We start from the raw sequence: 13,656 nt of genomic DNA on the forward strand, positions 1-13,656 counted from the left end.
AGTAGTATGGACATTTTAACAGTATTAATTCTTCCGGGGCACCTGAGTGGTTTGGTCAGTTAAGCGTCCGACTTCAGCTCTGTTCGTGATCTTGCAGTTCGTGGGTTTGAGCCACGTGTTGTTGGGCTCTGTGCTGACAGCTCAGAGCCTGGAGCATGCTTCCAATTCTGTGTCTCCTTTTGTCTTTGCCCCAACCCCTGCTTGCATTCTGTCTCTCTGTCTCTCTCTCTCTCAAAAATTAACATTAACAGTATTAATTCTTCCAATTCATGAGCACAGAATATCTATTTATGTTGCCTTTAGTGTCTTCTATCAATGTCCTATAGTTTTCAGAGTACAGGTCTTTTACCTCCTTGGTGAAATTTATTCCTATATATTTTATTCCTTCTTTTTTTCCAAGAAGCTTATTGAAATATTTATTCATAGTCCCACTGTTTTAAATGTATATTTATGGACTGTCCAAAAGCAATAGTTTCAGTACCCCTCAGACTCCTGGAAATGTTAAATGATCCAAGAAACTTTTGTGAAGGTCAAGTTTTCTTTTTTCTTTTTTTCTTTTCTTTTTTTTTTTTTACTGAGGACATCCTTACGTCACCTTTGCGCTCCTAGAAAAGATTCGGTTAGCAGCAGTCTCTGTTTCAAGCATCCATCTTTCACCTGCAAAGTTAATGATATTCATTTGATTTTTGCAGAGTTTTACAACTTGAAACAGTTATCAAGATCTAAACCTTAAATGGCACCTTAAATGGTGATGTGATTTCACACTGTGATAGGGCAGGCATACATGACAGTTATACAGTGAGGTCTGTCTCTTTTGCATGAGAGAAATCTCTGCCTGGCATACAGCTGATGACAAGTAAACTAAAATGTACTCAAACCAACCTCCCCATATCCTGGCATGGGAACACAGACTGGGAGCCTCTTGGGGACCTCTTGAGGTCTCCTGGACAATGTGGTCTGGGCCAGGCTGCTGCCCTCCATACGTTCAGGTCATGGGACCCTCAGACTCACCCCTGGCCTGGTTGCCCAAGAGGCTGTGTATCCTGAACTACTTACCATTCCAGAACCCCCAGTGCAGCACATCAGCAGAGAGCAGAGGCAAGATTAAAAATGGCATTTTATGTTTTCTTATGCAATTGTAAATGGGATTATTTTTTTAATGTCTCTTTACAATCGCTTGTTATTAGTGTATAGAAATGCTGATTTTTGTATGCTAATTTTGTATCCTGCTGCTTAACTGAATTCATTTAGTGGTTTGCTGGTTGAGCCTTTAGGGTTGTGTGTGTGTGTGTGTGTGTGTGTGTGTGTGTGTGTGTGTATGTATATATATGGTATCTTATCATATGCAAATAGTGTTTTACTTCTTTTTCCATTTGAATGCCTTCTATTTCTTTTCCTTGCCTAATTGCTGTGGCTAGGACTTCCAATGCTATGTTGAATGTGTGGCAAGAATGGGCATCCTTGTTTTATTATTGATCTTAGAGAAAAAACTCTCAGCTTTTCACCACTGAGTGTGATGCTAGCTATGGGTTTGTTAAATGTGGCCTTTATTACATTGAGGTACATTCCTTCTATGCCCATTTTGTTGAGAGTTTTTTTTTTTTATATCATAAATGGATGTAGCATTTGTCAAATGCTTTTTCTGCATCTATTGAAATGACCATGTGCATTTTATCCTTTGCTTATTTAATGTGGTGTATTGTGTTGATTGATTTGTGAATGTTGAACCATCTTTGCATTCCTGGAATAAACCCCATGTGATTATGGTATGTGAACCTTTTTAACGTGTTGTTGAATTCAGTTTGCTAATATTTTGTTGAAAGTTTGTGCATCTGGATTTATCAAGGATATCATCCTGTTATTTACTTCCTTTTTGTGGTGTCTTTTTCTGGGTTTTGGTGTCAGGGTAATGCTGGCATCATAAAATGAGTTTGGAAGCATTCCTTATTTCTTTAAGTTTTTTGGAATAATTTGAGAAGGATCAGTACTAGATATTTATTATGTGGTAGAATTCATGTGTAAAGCCATCCAGTTCTGGACTTTTGTTTTTTGGGGAGTTTTAAAATTACTGACCCAATTTCATTACTTATAATTGGTCTATTCAGATTTTGTTTCTTTGTTATTCAGTGTTGGAAGGTTATGTTTCTAGGAATTGATTTATTTTTCTATGCTTTCCAATTTGTTGGTGTATAATTGTAAGTCTTTTATGATCCTTTTGTATTTCTGTGGTGTGAGTTGTAACTTCTCTTTCATTTCTGATTTTATTTATTTGGGTGCTTTTTTTCTTGAATCTGGCTAGAGGTTTATTGATTTTGTTTATCTTTTCAAAGAACCAGCTTTTAATTAATCTTTTTTTTATTGATCTTTTCTGTTCTTTATCTTTGTTTCATTTATTTCTGCTCTGATCTTTATTATTTCTTTACTTTTTACTGACTTTGGGCATTGTTTTTCTTTTTTTAATTCTTTTAGATTATTTATAATTTGGGATTTTGTCTGTTTGTGTTTTGAGAGAGGCTTGCATTGCTGTGAACTTCCTTTTAGAACTGATTTTGCTTGTCCCATAGATTTTGGAAAGTTGGGTTTCTATTTTAATTTGTGTTAAGGTATTTTTAAAATGTTCTCTTTGATTTCTTCATAGATCCATTGGTTTTATTTTTTAGTAGCATATTATTTAGTGTCCACATGTTTGTGTTTTGGAATTTCTAGTTTTATTGTAATTAAATTCTAGTTTCATACTGTTAGTAGTTGGAAAAAATGCTTGATACGATTTCAGTCTTCTTGAATTTATTGAGACTCGTTTTGTGGCCTAATGTGATCTATCTGGGAGAGTGTTCCAAGTGTACGTGAAAAAAAAGTGTATCCTGCAGTTTGTGATAAAATGTTTTGTATATGTATCTATTGAGTCTTTCTGTACAATGTGTTGTTTAAGGCCAATGTTTGTTTACTTGTTGATTTTCTGTCTAGGGGATCTATGCATTAATGTAATTGGGAGTTTGATGTTCCCTATTATTATTGTATTATTTTCAGTTTCTCCCTTTATGTCCATTAATACTTGTTTTTAATATTTAAAAAAATTTTTTTTTCTACGTTTATTTTTGGGACAGAGAGAGACAGAGCATGAACGGGGGAGGGGCAGAGAGAGAGGGAGACACAGAATTGGAAACAGGCTCCAGGCTCTGAGCCATCAGCCCAGAGCCTGACACGGGGCTCGAACTCACGGACCGCGAGATCGTGACCTGGCTGAAGTCAGACGCTTAACCGACTGCGCCACCCAGGCGCCCCAATACTTGTTTTTAATATTTAGGTGCCCCTATGTTAGATGTATAAATACTTATGCATGTTATGTCCTCATTTTGTATTGACCCTTTTATCATTATGTAGTGTCCTTCTTTGTGTTTTTTTACAATGTTTGTTTTAAAATCTGTTTTGTCTGATACAAATACTGCTACTCCAGCTTTCTTTTCATTTTCGTTTGCATGGCATGGAATGCCTTTTTCTATCTTTTTACTCTGAGCTTTTGTGTGTCTTTAGATCTGAAGTGAGTCTCTTACAGGCAGCATATTGGGCCTTTTTTTTTCCTTTCACACTTTATCTTTTGATTGGAGCGTTAAGTCTCTTTACATTTAAAGTAATTATTGATACATATGTACTTATTGCCATTTTGTTAATTGTTTTATGGTTGTTTTTGTGGCCCTTTTCTGTTCCTTTCTTCTTTTCTTAGTGTCTTTTCTTGTGGTTTGATGGTTTTCTTTAATGTTATGTTTGGGTTCCTTTGTCTTTATTTTTTGTGTATCTTTTGTAGGTTTTGGTTTGTGGTTACCGTGAAGTTCATATGTATTGACCTATATACATAGTTGTTAGTCACTTAAGTTCAAATGCATTCTAAAAGCACTACATTTGTACTCTCCCACCCCCACCATTTTATGTTTTTGACTTCATGTTTTACATCCATTTTTTTTTTTGTATCCCTTAACTATTTATTGTAGTTATGATTGATTTTCCTATTTCTAGTAATGGCCTTTTCTTTTCCACTTAAAGACTCCTTAACATTTCTTATAAGGCCAGTTGGAGTGAGCATGGGCCAAAGGATGCATGCAGCGTGTTACACAGGAGCTGCCTTGGTGGAACGGCTGGAGCTAGTGTGGGTTGAGAGTCTGGGATGTGCTGGGGAGGCCCTAGCAGGTCAGCTAGAGCACCTGGACCTTGCTCTTGTTCAAACTATCAAGGTGGAAGGGCTCACTGGTGCCTCTGACTCCACAGAGCTCGAGCAGTTTCCCTCCTGTATAGTGTATGCTCAGGAGTTAGTAAATGAATTTCCCTCACTTGTGTAGTTGCCCTTTAAATCACTGTTTTCTCACTGTGACCTGGGGTACATGAGTCAGTGCACAGGCCCCTCAGTAACATTCCTCCCTACTGCAGCTTGATGTTTTGTGGGTGGGGTTCCTGTCATTACAGTGTCTCTGTTTCCTACCCCTTTCTGTGTGTTCCCTCCATTGTTTGTTGTGTAGAAGCTGTTCAGTCAGCCCTCGATTCTTCTTCAGGAGGAATTGCTTTATATGTAGGAATAGATTCAGTGTGTCCTTGGTAGGAGGTGAATTCAAGGTCTTCCTACACTGCCCTCTTGAACCACCAATATTCTAATTCATGTTCTGGAGTACCTGGCTGGTTCAGTCAGTTAAATGTCCAACTTCACTTCAGGTCATGATCTCACAGTTCCTGGGTTCGAGCCCCACATCGGGCTCTGTGCAGACAGCTTGGAGCCTAGGTGGAGCCTGCTTCGGATTCTATGTCTTCCTCTTTCTCTGCCCCTTCCCTGCTTGCGCTCTCTCTCTCAAAAATAAATGAACATTAACAAAAATTCTAATTCATGTTTTTAAAATGATGATTCTGGTTGCTGTGTGTAGAATGCATTGTAAAAGCAGGCTAAGGGGTGCCTGTGTGGCTCAGTTGGTTAAGTGTCCAACTTCTGCTCAGATCATGATCTCACGGTTGGTGAGTTCGAGCCCTGTGTCAGGCTCTGTGCTGACAGCTCAGACCCTGGAACCTGCTTCGGATTCTGTGTCTCCCTCTCTCTCCCTCTCTCTGTTCCTCTCCCGCTTATGCTTTCTCTCTCTCTCGCTCTCGCTCTCTCTCTCTCTCTCTCTCTCTCAAAAAAAAAAAAAAGATTTAAGAAAATTTTAAAGCAGGCTGACAAGTTAGGCATTCACTGCTGGGGCAGATGGTAAAGAATAAGGCAGGTTATATTGTAGTTGGATTAAAAAAAAAACAATTCTGGAGATTGCTTCTTATCAGTGTTTCATTGACATTTATTTCTAGATCCTAATAACTTCATTGCCATTTTCCAGAGAATGACAGAGGAGACTGGGGGTTTTCTTTTTCTTTTGTGCTTGCAATAATTTAATTAGCTGTTTAGGAAAGAATGTTTATGCTCCTGGACATTGATGACAGTTTTGCTTTATTCCAATAAAAGAGATGGAACTTAATTGGAAGAAATTCTTTTGAATCATTATTGAATTATTGGTTCCCATTAGAACTTTTGTTTTTTTTCCTACCTGTGTTCATATAAGTTGGTAGCACTAGCAGTATTAGATTAAGTGTAGCCAGTCTCCAGATGACATTTAAAAAAACATTTTGTTTAGACTCTGTGTAATATATTTGAGAGTTCTAAATGTAAAAAATTACAAACATGTAAATGCAAACTATAGTGTAATAAATCCCCATGTATCCCCATCATTCAGTGTCAACAGCAGTTAGTTCACGGCTAATCTTGTTTCATCTATACTTCTAAACACTCTTCACCACCCTCATTCATCCTGTTTACTTTTAAGCGAATTCCAGATACATTGTTTTCTCTGTAAAAATCTCAGTATATACTTCTAAAAGGTAGGAACTTTTTTTTTTTTTTTTTTTAACATTTCATTGTTTTGGTTTATTCCCTCTTCTTAGAGCACACAAATAGGTAACTATATATCTGGATGATTTGTCTTCAAGAGTGTTAATTTATGCCTCTTGTTCCAGTATAATTATTGATAGCATCCCTTTTCACTTAAAAGGGTGTCTCTGTTTGAATGTTAAATTCTGTGGTGATTGATATTGAGCATCTATCTTTTCATGTGTCTGTTGGCCGTCTGTATGTCTTCTTTGGAAAACTGTTCATTTATTTTCATTTTTAAATTGGATTGTCTGTTACCTTTTAGTTTTGTTGATTGCTTCATTTACTATGCAGAAGATTTTTATTTTGATGTAGTCCCAATAGTTTATTTTTGCTTTTATTTCCCTTGCCTCAGGAGAAGTATCTAGAAAAATGTTGCAACAGCCGATGACAGAGACCTTATTGCCTGTGCTCTCTTCTAGGATTTTTATTGTTTCAGGTCTCACATTTAGGTCATTCATTAATCCATTTTGAGTTTATTTTTATGTTTGGTATAAGAAAGTGATCCAGTTTCATTTAAAAACAATTTTTTTAAACTTTATTTTTGAGAGAGAGACAGAGTCTGAATGGGCAGGGAAGGAGACACAGAATCTGAAGCAGGCTCCAGGTTCTGAGGTGTCAGCACAGAGACTGATGCGGGACTTAAACTCACGAACCGTGAGATCATGACCTGAGCCAAAGTCAGATGCTTAACTGACTGAGCCACACAGACACCCCTCCAGTTTCATATTTTGCATATAGCTATCCAGTTTTCCCAACACCATTTGTTGAAGAGACTTTTCCCATTAGATATTCTTTCCTGCTTTCTTGAAGATTAGTTGACCGTGTAGTTGTGGGTTCATTTCTGGGTTTTCTATTCTGTTCCATTAATCTAGGTGTCTGTTTTTGTGTGAGTACCATACTGTTTTGATTACTACAGCTTTGTAATGTAACTTGAAGTCTGGAATTGTGATACCTCCAGCTTTGTTTTTCTTTTTCAAAGTTGCTTTGGCGATTCTGGGTCTTTTGTGTTTCCATATAAATTTTAGGATTGTTTGTTCTAGCTTTGTGAAAAATGGTATTGGTATTTTGATAGAAATTACATTAAATGTGTGGATTGCTTTGGGTAGTATAGACATTTTAATAATATTCTTCTCTATGAGCAGGGAATATCTTTCCATTTCTTTGTGTCATTTTCAGTTTCTTTCATCAGTGTTTTATAGTTTTCAGAGTACAAGTCTTTCACTTCTTTGGTTAGGTTTATTCCTAGATAATTTACTAATTTTGGTGCAGTTGGAAATGAGATTGTTTTCTTAATTTCTCTTTTTGTTGCTTTATTATTGGTGTATAGAAATGCAACAGATTTCTGTACCTTGATTTTGTATCTTGTGACTTTACTGAATTCATTTATTGGTTCTTGTAGAATTTTTAGGGTTTTCTGTATCGTGTCATCTGAAAATAGTGAGTTTTACTTCTTCCTTACCAATTTGGATGCCTTTTATTTCTTTATGTTGTCTGATTGCTCTGGCTAGGATTTCCAGTACTCTGTTGAATAAAAATGGTGAGAGTGCACATCCTTGTGTTGTTCTTGACCTTAGGGGAAAAGCTCTCAGTTTTTCCCCATTGAATATGATATTCACTGTAGTTTTTTCATATATGGCCTTTATTATGGTGAGGTATGCTCCCTCTAAACCTACTTTGTTGAACTTTTATCATTAATAGATATTGTACTTTGTCAAATATTTTTTCTGTGTCTATTGGGATGATCATATGGTTTTTATCTTTTTTCTTATTTATGTGATGTATAACATTGATTTGCAGAGACTAAGCCACCCTTGTATACTGGAATAAATCCCACTTGATCATGGTGAATGATTTTTTTAATGTATTGTTGGATTCTATTTACTAGTATTTTATTGCAGATTTTTGCATCAATATTCATCAAAGATATTGGCCTGTAGTTCTCTTTTTTTTGTGGTGTCTTTATCTGGTTTTGGTATCAGGGTAATGCTGGCCTCATACAATTAATTTGGAAGTTTTCCTTCCTCTTCTACTTTTTGGAATAGTTTGAGAATAAAGGGTATTAACTCTTCTTTAAGTGTTTGGTAGAATTTGCCTATGAAGCTGTCTGGTCCTGGACTTTTCATTCTTTGAGGTTTTTTTTTAGATTACTGATTCAGTCTCCTTGCTGCTAATAGGTCTATTCAAATTTTCTATTCCTATCTCAGTTTTGGTAGGTTATTTGTTTCTAGGATTTTATCCCTTTCTTCTAGGTTGTCTAATTTGTTGGCATTAGGTTTTCATAATATTCTCTTGAAATTATTTGTATTTCTGTAGTGTTGGTTGTTATTTCTCCTCTTTCCATTTCTAATTTTATTTGAGTCCTCTCTGTTTTTTGATAAGTCTGGCTAGAGGTTTATGAATTTTGTTGATCTTTTCAAAGAACCAGCTGCTGGTTTATTTATCTCTTCTACTGTTTTTTTGTTTCTCTATCATTTATTTCTGCTCAAATCTTTATTGTCTCCTGTTGTTTGGGGGTTTTGTTTGTTCTTTTTCTAGCTCTTTTAGATCTAAGGTTAGGTTGTTACCTGCATTGCTGTAAACTTCTCTCTCAGAACTGCTTTTGCTGCATCCCAAAGGTTTGGGACCCTTCTGTTTTCATTTTCATTTGTTTCCATGTACTTTTTGATTTCTTCTTTGCACTCTTGGTTGACCCATTCATTGCTTAGTAGCATGTTATTTACCCTCCATGTATTTGTGTTCTTTCCAGATTTTTTTTTTTTTTTTTTTTTTTTTTTTTTTAATGTGTGTGTGTGTTTGATTTCTAGTTTCATACTGTTGTGGTCAGAAAAGATGCATGGTATGACTTCGATCTTTTCGAATTTGTTGAGATCTGTTTTGTGGCCAAATATGTGGTCTGTTTTGGAGAATGTTCCATGTGCACTTTGAAAGAATATGTATGCTACTGTTTTAGGATGGAATGTTCTAATATAGCTATTAAATCCACCTGATCCACTGTGTCATTCAAAGCCATTTTGTCCTTGTTGATTTTCTGATTGGATGATCTGTCAACTGATATAAGTGTCAGGTTAAGTCCCCTATTATTATTGGGGCACCTGGCTGTCTCATTTGGTAAAGCATGTGACCCTTGGTCTCAGGGTTGTGAGTTCAAGCCCCACATTGGGCACAGAGCTTGCTTTAAAAATAAATAAATAGAGGGGCACCTGGGTGGCTCAGCTGGTTAAGTGTCCAACATCGCCCAGGTCATGATCTCATGGTTCATGAGTTCAAGCCCTGTGTTGGGCTTTGTGCTGATGGCTCAGAACCTGGAGTCTGCTTAAGATTCTGTGTCTCCCTCTCTCTCTGCCCCTCCCCTACTCATGTTCTGTCTCTCTCTCAAAAAATGAATAAATGTTAAAAAAATAAATAAAAAAAGATAACTAGATAGATAAATAAGTAAAGTCCCCTACTATTATTGTATTACTATTGACTAGTTCCTTCATGTTTGTTATAAAATGTTTTATGTATTTGGGTGCTTTCATGTTGGGTGCATAAATATTTATAATGTTATATCATCCTGTTGGATTGTCTCCTTTATTATTATGTAGTGACCTTCTTTGTCTCTTGTTAACAGTCTTTGTTTTAAAATCTGTTTTGTCTGATATGAATACTATGGCTTTCTTTTGACATCCATTTGCATGATAAATATTTTTCCATTCCTTCACTTTCAGTCTGCACGTGTCTAGGTCTAAAATGCATCTCATGTAAGCAGCATATAGGTGAGTCTTTTTTTTTAATTCATTCTGTCACCTATGTCTTGTGACTGAAACATTTAGTCCATTTGCATTCAAGGTAATTATTGATAGATAGGTATTTATTGCCATTTTATTCCTTGTTCTGCAGTTATTTTTGAAGTTTTTCTCTGATTTGTTCTTCTCTTTCCCTCTCATGGTTTACAAGTTTTCTTTAGTGATATATTTAGATTCCTTTTTCTTTATTATTTGCATATCTATTAGTAGTTTTTAGTTGTGGTTACCATTAGATTTATATATAACATTTGCATATAACAGTGTATATTAAGTTGATGGTTGTTTAAGTTTGAACTCATTCTTTACTTCTCCTCCATACATTTTAGGTATATGGTGTTATATATCCTTTTACTTTGTGAGTTCCTTAACTGTTTTTTTACAGAAATATTCATTTTTTTTTCTCTTTGTTTCCTACTTTCATACTATCACTTTTGATATTTCCTTTCTACTTGGAGTCCTCTTTAATATTTCTTGCAGGGCTGGTTTAATGGTCACAGACTCCTTTATTTTTTTGTTTGTCTGGGAAACTTTATCTTTCCTCTATTTTGAATGATAGCTTTGCTGGATAGCGTATTCTTGTCTGTAGATTTCTCCCATTTGGCACTCTGAATATATCATGCCACTCCCTTTTGGCTTTCAGAGTTTCTGCTGAAAATCCACTGATAGGCTTATGTGGTTTCCTTTGTATGTAACTGCCTTCTTTTGTTTCTTTAAACGTGTTTTCTTTATCACTACCTTTTGCTATTCTAATTACAATATCTCTTGGTGTGGATTGCCTTCTGTTGATTTTGTTGGGGGTTCTCTGTACTTATTGGATCTGGATATCTGTTTCCTTCCCTATATTAGGGAAGTTTTAAGCTGTTATTTCTTCAAATAAATTTTTTGCCCCCTTTCTCTCTCTTCTTCTTTTGGGACTACTGTAATACTAATGGTATTATGTTTGATGGAGTCACTGAATTCCTTAAGTCTGTTCTTGTTTTGTGTAGTTTTCTTTTCTCTCTTTTGTTCATCTTGATTACTTTCTATTACTCTGTCTTCTATGTCATTAATTTGTTCCTCTGGTTCTTCCAACCTGCTGTTCATTCCATCAAGTGTGTTTTTAATTTCATTTATTGAGCCCTTTATCTCTGCTATGTTATTCCTTATCTCTGTGTTAATGGTCTCAGTGATGCTTTCCACTCTTTTCTCAAGTCCAGCTAGTATCTTTAGGATCATTACTTTAGATTCTCTGTCAGGCATGTTACTTATATCTGTTTCACTTATATCTCTGGCTGTGGCTTTCTCCTCTTCTTTCATTTGGGACAAATACCTCTGTCTTCTTATTTTTTCTAATTCTCTGGTCCTGTTTCTCTATGTTAGGAAAGTCAGGTATGTCTCCTGTTCTTGAAGGTAATGGCCTTATGAAGAAGAGATCTAGTAGTGCCCTGCAGTGTAGTGTCCCGTGTTCCCCAGGGCCTAGCACTTCAGAGAGTGTCTTCAGTGTGTGCTGCATGTGCTCTGCTATTGTGTTCTGGTCACTTTATCCTTCAGGCCAGTTGTCTGCAGAGGCTTTCTTTGTCTGTTGTGAGCAGTGTTTCATCTCTGGCCTAAAAATGTGGTGAGTTCTAACTAGATGTGCTCTGGTCTGCTTATGAAATGAGACCTGTTACCACTATTGCCTGAACCAATAGTGGTAGAACCAAGGCCCTGCAAAACTCCCAGGTTGGAAGATGTGGTGTGGGCAGGGGGTTATGCCAGTCTGCTGGGGTAGGGGTCCTGCTGAGCTGGGATTGAGGGCAGTTCCACCTGAGCTTGAGGGGTTGGGGGCTTGGTGTAAGCAAGTTAGGTAGGGAGTGTCAGCAGTGTGCTGGTTCCTGCAGGTGACTCTGTGCTTATGCTGAGGTGCAGGGGAGAGAAATGGTGCAGGTCAGTTCCATTGTTCCCAGAGAGGTCTCTCTGCAAATACTACCCAGGCTCTAGGATGAGCAGGTAACCTCCCCACTGTGTGCTCCAGGTGCTCTTCAGATTGATGTTTCTACTGAAAGTCCACTGACTGTGCCCTGCCCTCTCTCTAGGAATAGTCCCAATGCCCTTTGGCCTCTCCCTTAGTCTGTACCCTCCCACCACCCCCTAGCCCCCCCCCCCCCCCCCACCTACTGTTAAAACTCCAGGCTTTAAGCCCCACCAATTTTAAGAATTCATGACATTCAGCCCCTCTCGCTTTCCGACCCAATTGCTATGGGAATTTGTGTTCCCTGTGTCCTGGTCTCTCTTGCCCTTCTGTGGCTCCCCACCCACCACAGTGGCCAGGATCCATTTCTCTCACAAACCATGTGTCCACCCTTCCTGCCTTCTCTACCTTTAGTTGTAGAGTTTGTTCTTCCAGCCTTTAGGTTTATTTCTGGGGTATTGAGGACGATTTGGTGGTTATCTAGTTGTGTTCATGGGATGAGGTGAGCCTGGGGTCCTTGTACTCCCCCAGCTTCTTCCCCTTCAGTAAATACATTCTTTAATAATGCCTTTAGTATTGAGTATTTTTCTAATAGCATGTCACTTTTCTATTTTCTATCAGGAGAGCAAGCCCTGGACCCGGAGCTCACTATTTTAAGAAATTATATACTGAAGTAAAATGCTGCATGAGTTAGAGAAAAGAAGGATCCAGAAACATATGGTAAGGAGGGAATGAATCAACTGAATTTCCTTGATTATGCATTCCTTTTTTTCTTCCACTTAATTCTTTCTTTGTTATAATTTATTTGTAAGGTGTAGAGAATATTCTTTTGAAAACAGGAAGAGAAATTTTTAACATTTGATTTAAAAGGATAATGCTTTAGAAATATTGACTTACATTTTCTGGGATATTTGGTTAGCTGTTAATTATCCAACTTTTGATCCTCCAAGTTTAAGCTTTTTTGTGATCAATAGTTTTTGTTTTTTGTTGTCATTATTCTCTTATTCTGCTTACTCAAGCCTTTTACTAACATTGGCAACTTTTTTTTACTTAAAGGAGAGGTGATTCTATCCCAACTTTAATAATTTTACACCTCTAACAAGCGTAGAAGCTAGAGAGAAGATTGAGCACCTGTGATGTGCTACTTATACTACCCTGTAGTAGTGTCCTTGCTGTTTGTTTATATTTTATCTCTTAGGTTAAAGGAGGTTCTACAAGGTTGAAGATTATTTTGCATTCTCGCTTCTCCTGTAGTTATACTGAGCATGTTTTAGACATGTTAAGAGTATGGTAAATACTTTCTGGAGGAAATAAATGAAAGGAATTGGGAATATTCTTTGGCGCAGAATATTATGAATTCAGTTCTAGATATGTTGAGTTCAAGATGAAAGCAAGTGAAGAGCCTTTTGTAGCCTGCGATAGTAAAGTTGGTAAATGAACAGGAGTGAGAATGTTGTTTCAGGATTTATTAGCTGAAAGTACTCTCACATTCTCTGTCCTTTCTTGTCATAGCAACACAATATATTGTTTCTGTCTCAGTACACTTATCTCCATTTGGGGAGATTAGGAAACTGAGGTATAAGGTTTGAAAGCAAATCTGTCTCCAAAGGAGAAGAAATAATGCCCCTCATTTCTAAGTATAGTAGTCTTTCTGAAAGACCAAGTTACTATTTATATTTTAAAGAGGAACACTTGATGTCTGCTAGCATAAGATAAATGAGAAGCAAACTAGGAAATACATTTTGTCTCTGGATTAATGCACCTACTACTGGGTAAAGATCAAAAGAGTTCTCTTCCATTAATTTCAGCTCTGACTGTAAAGCCTTGAGCTTTTCAGAGTCTTTTTTTTTTTAAGTGGTTCAAAAGGAGGCTCATGTTAGGAATGAACATGACTATCAAGGCTGGACAGGATGGTGTTTCTTTCCATTTAGAATAACAAATTGTCGCATACATCTTTGCCCTCTGTTAAATGTTGTTGATCTTCATTTTATAGAGCTCTAATTCTG

At 36.9% G+C, this 13,656-nt stretch overlaps 1 protein-coding gene across 4 annotated transcripts in view; it reads left to right on the top strand.

Annotated features, from left to right (window-relative positions):
- EXTL3 (exostosin like glycosyltransferase 3) overlaps window positions 1–13,656 on the top strand; it is a 132,952-nt gene that overhangs the window by 82,061 nt on the left and 37,235 nt on the right. For all 4 annotated transcript variants that reach the window (XM_019828622.3, XM_019828623.3, XM_045055617.1 and 1 more), the window contains one exon: window positions 12,272–12,370. The gene's annotated coding sequence lies outside the window, so the exon portion shown is untranslated. The remainder of the gene's footprint in view (window positions 1–12,271; window positions 12,371–13,656) is intronic.

The sequence above is a fragment of the Felis catus genome, chromosome B1, assembly GCF_018350175.1.
Source record: "Felis catus isolate Fca126 chromosome B1, F.catus_Fca126_mat1.0, whole genome shotgun sequence".
In the NCBI taxonomy this organism is placed as follows: domain Eukaryota; kingdom Metazoa; phylum Chordata; class Mammalia; order Carnivora; family Felidae; genus Felis; species Felis catus.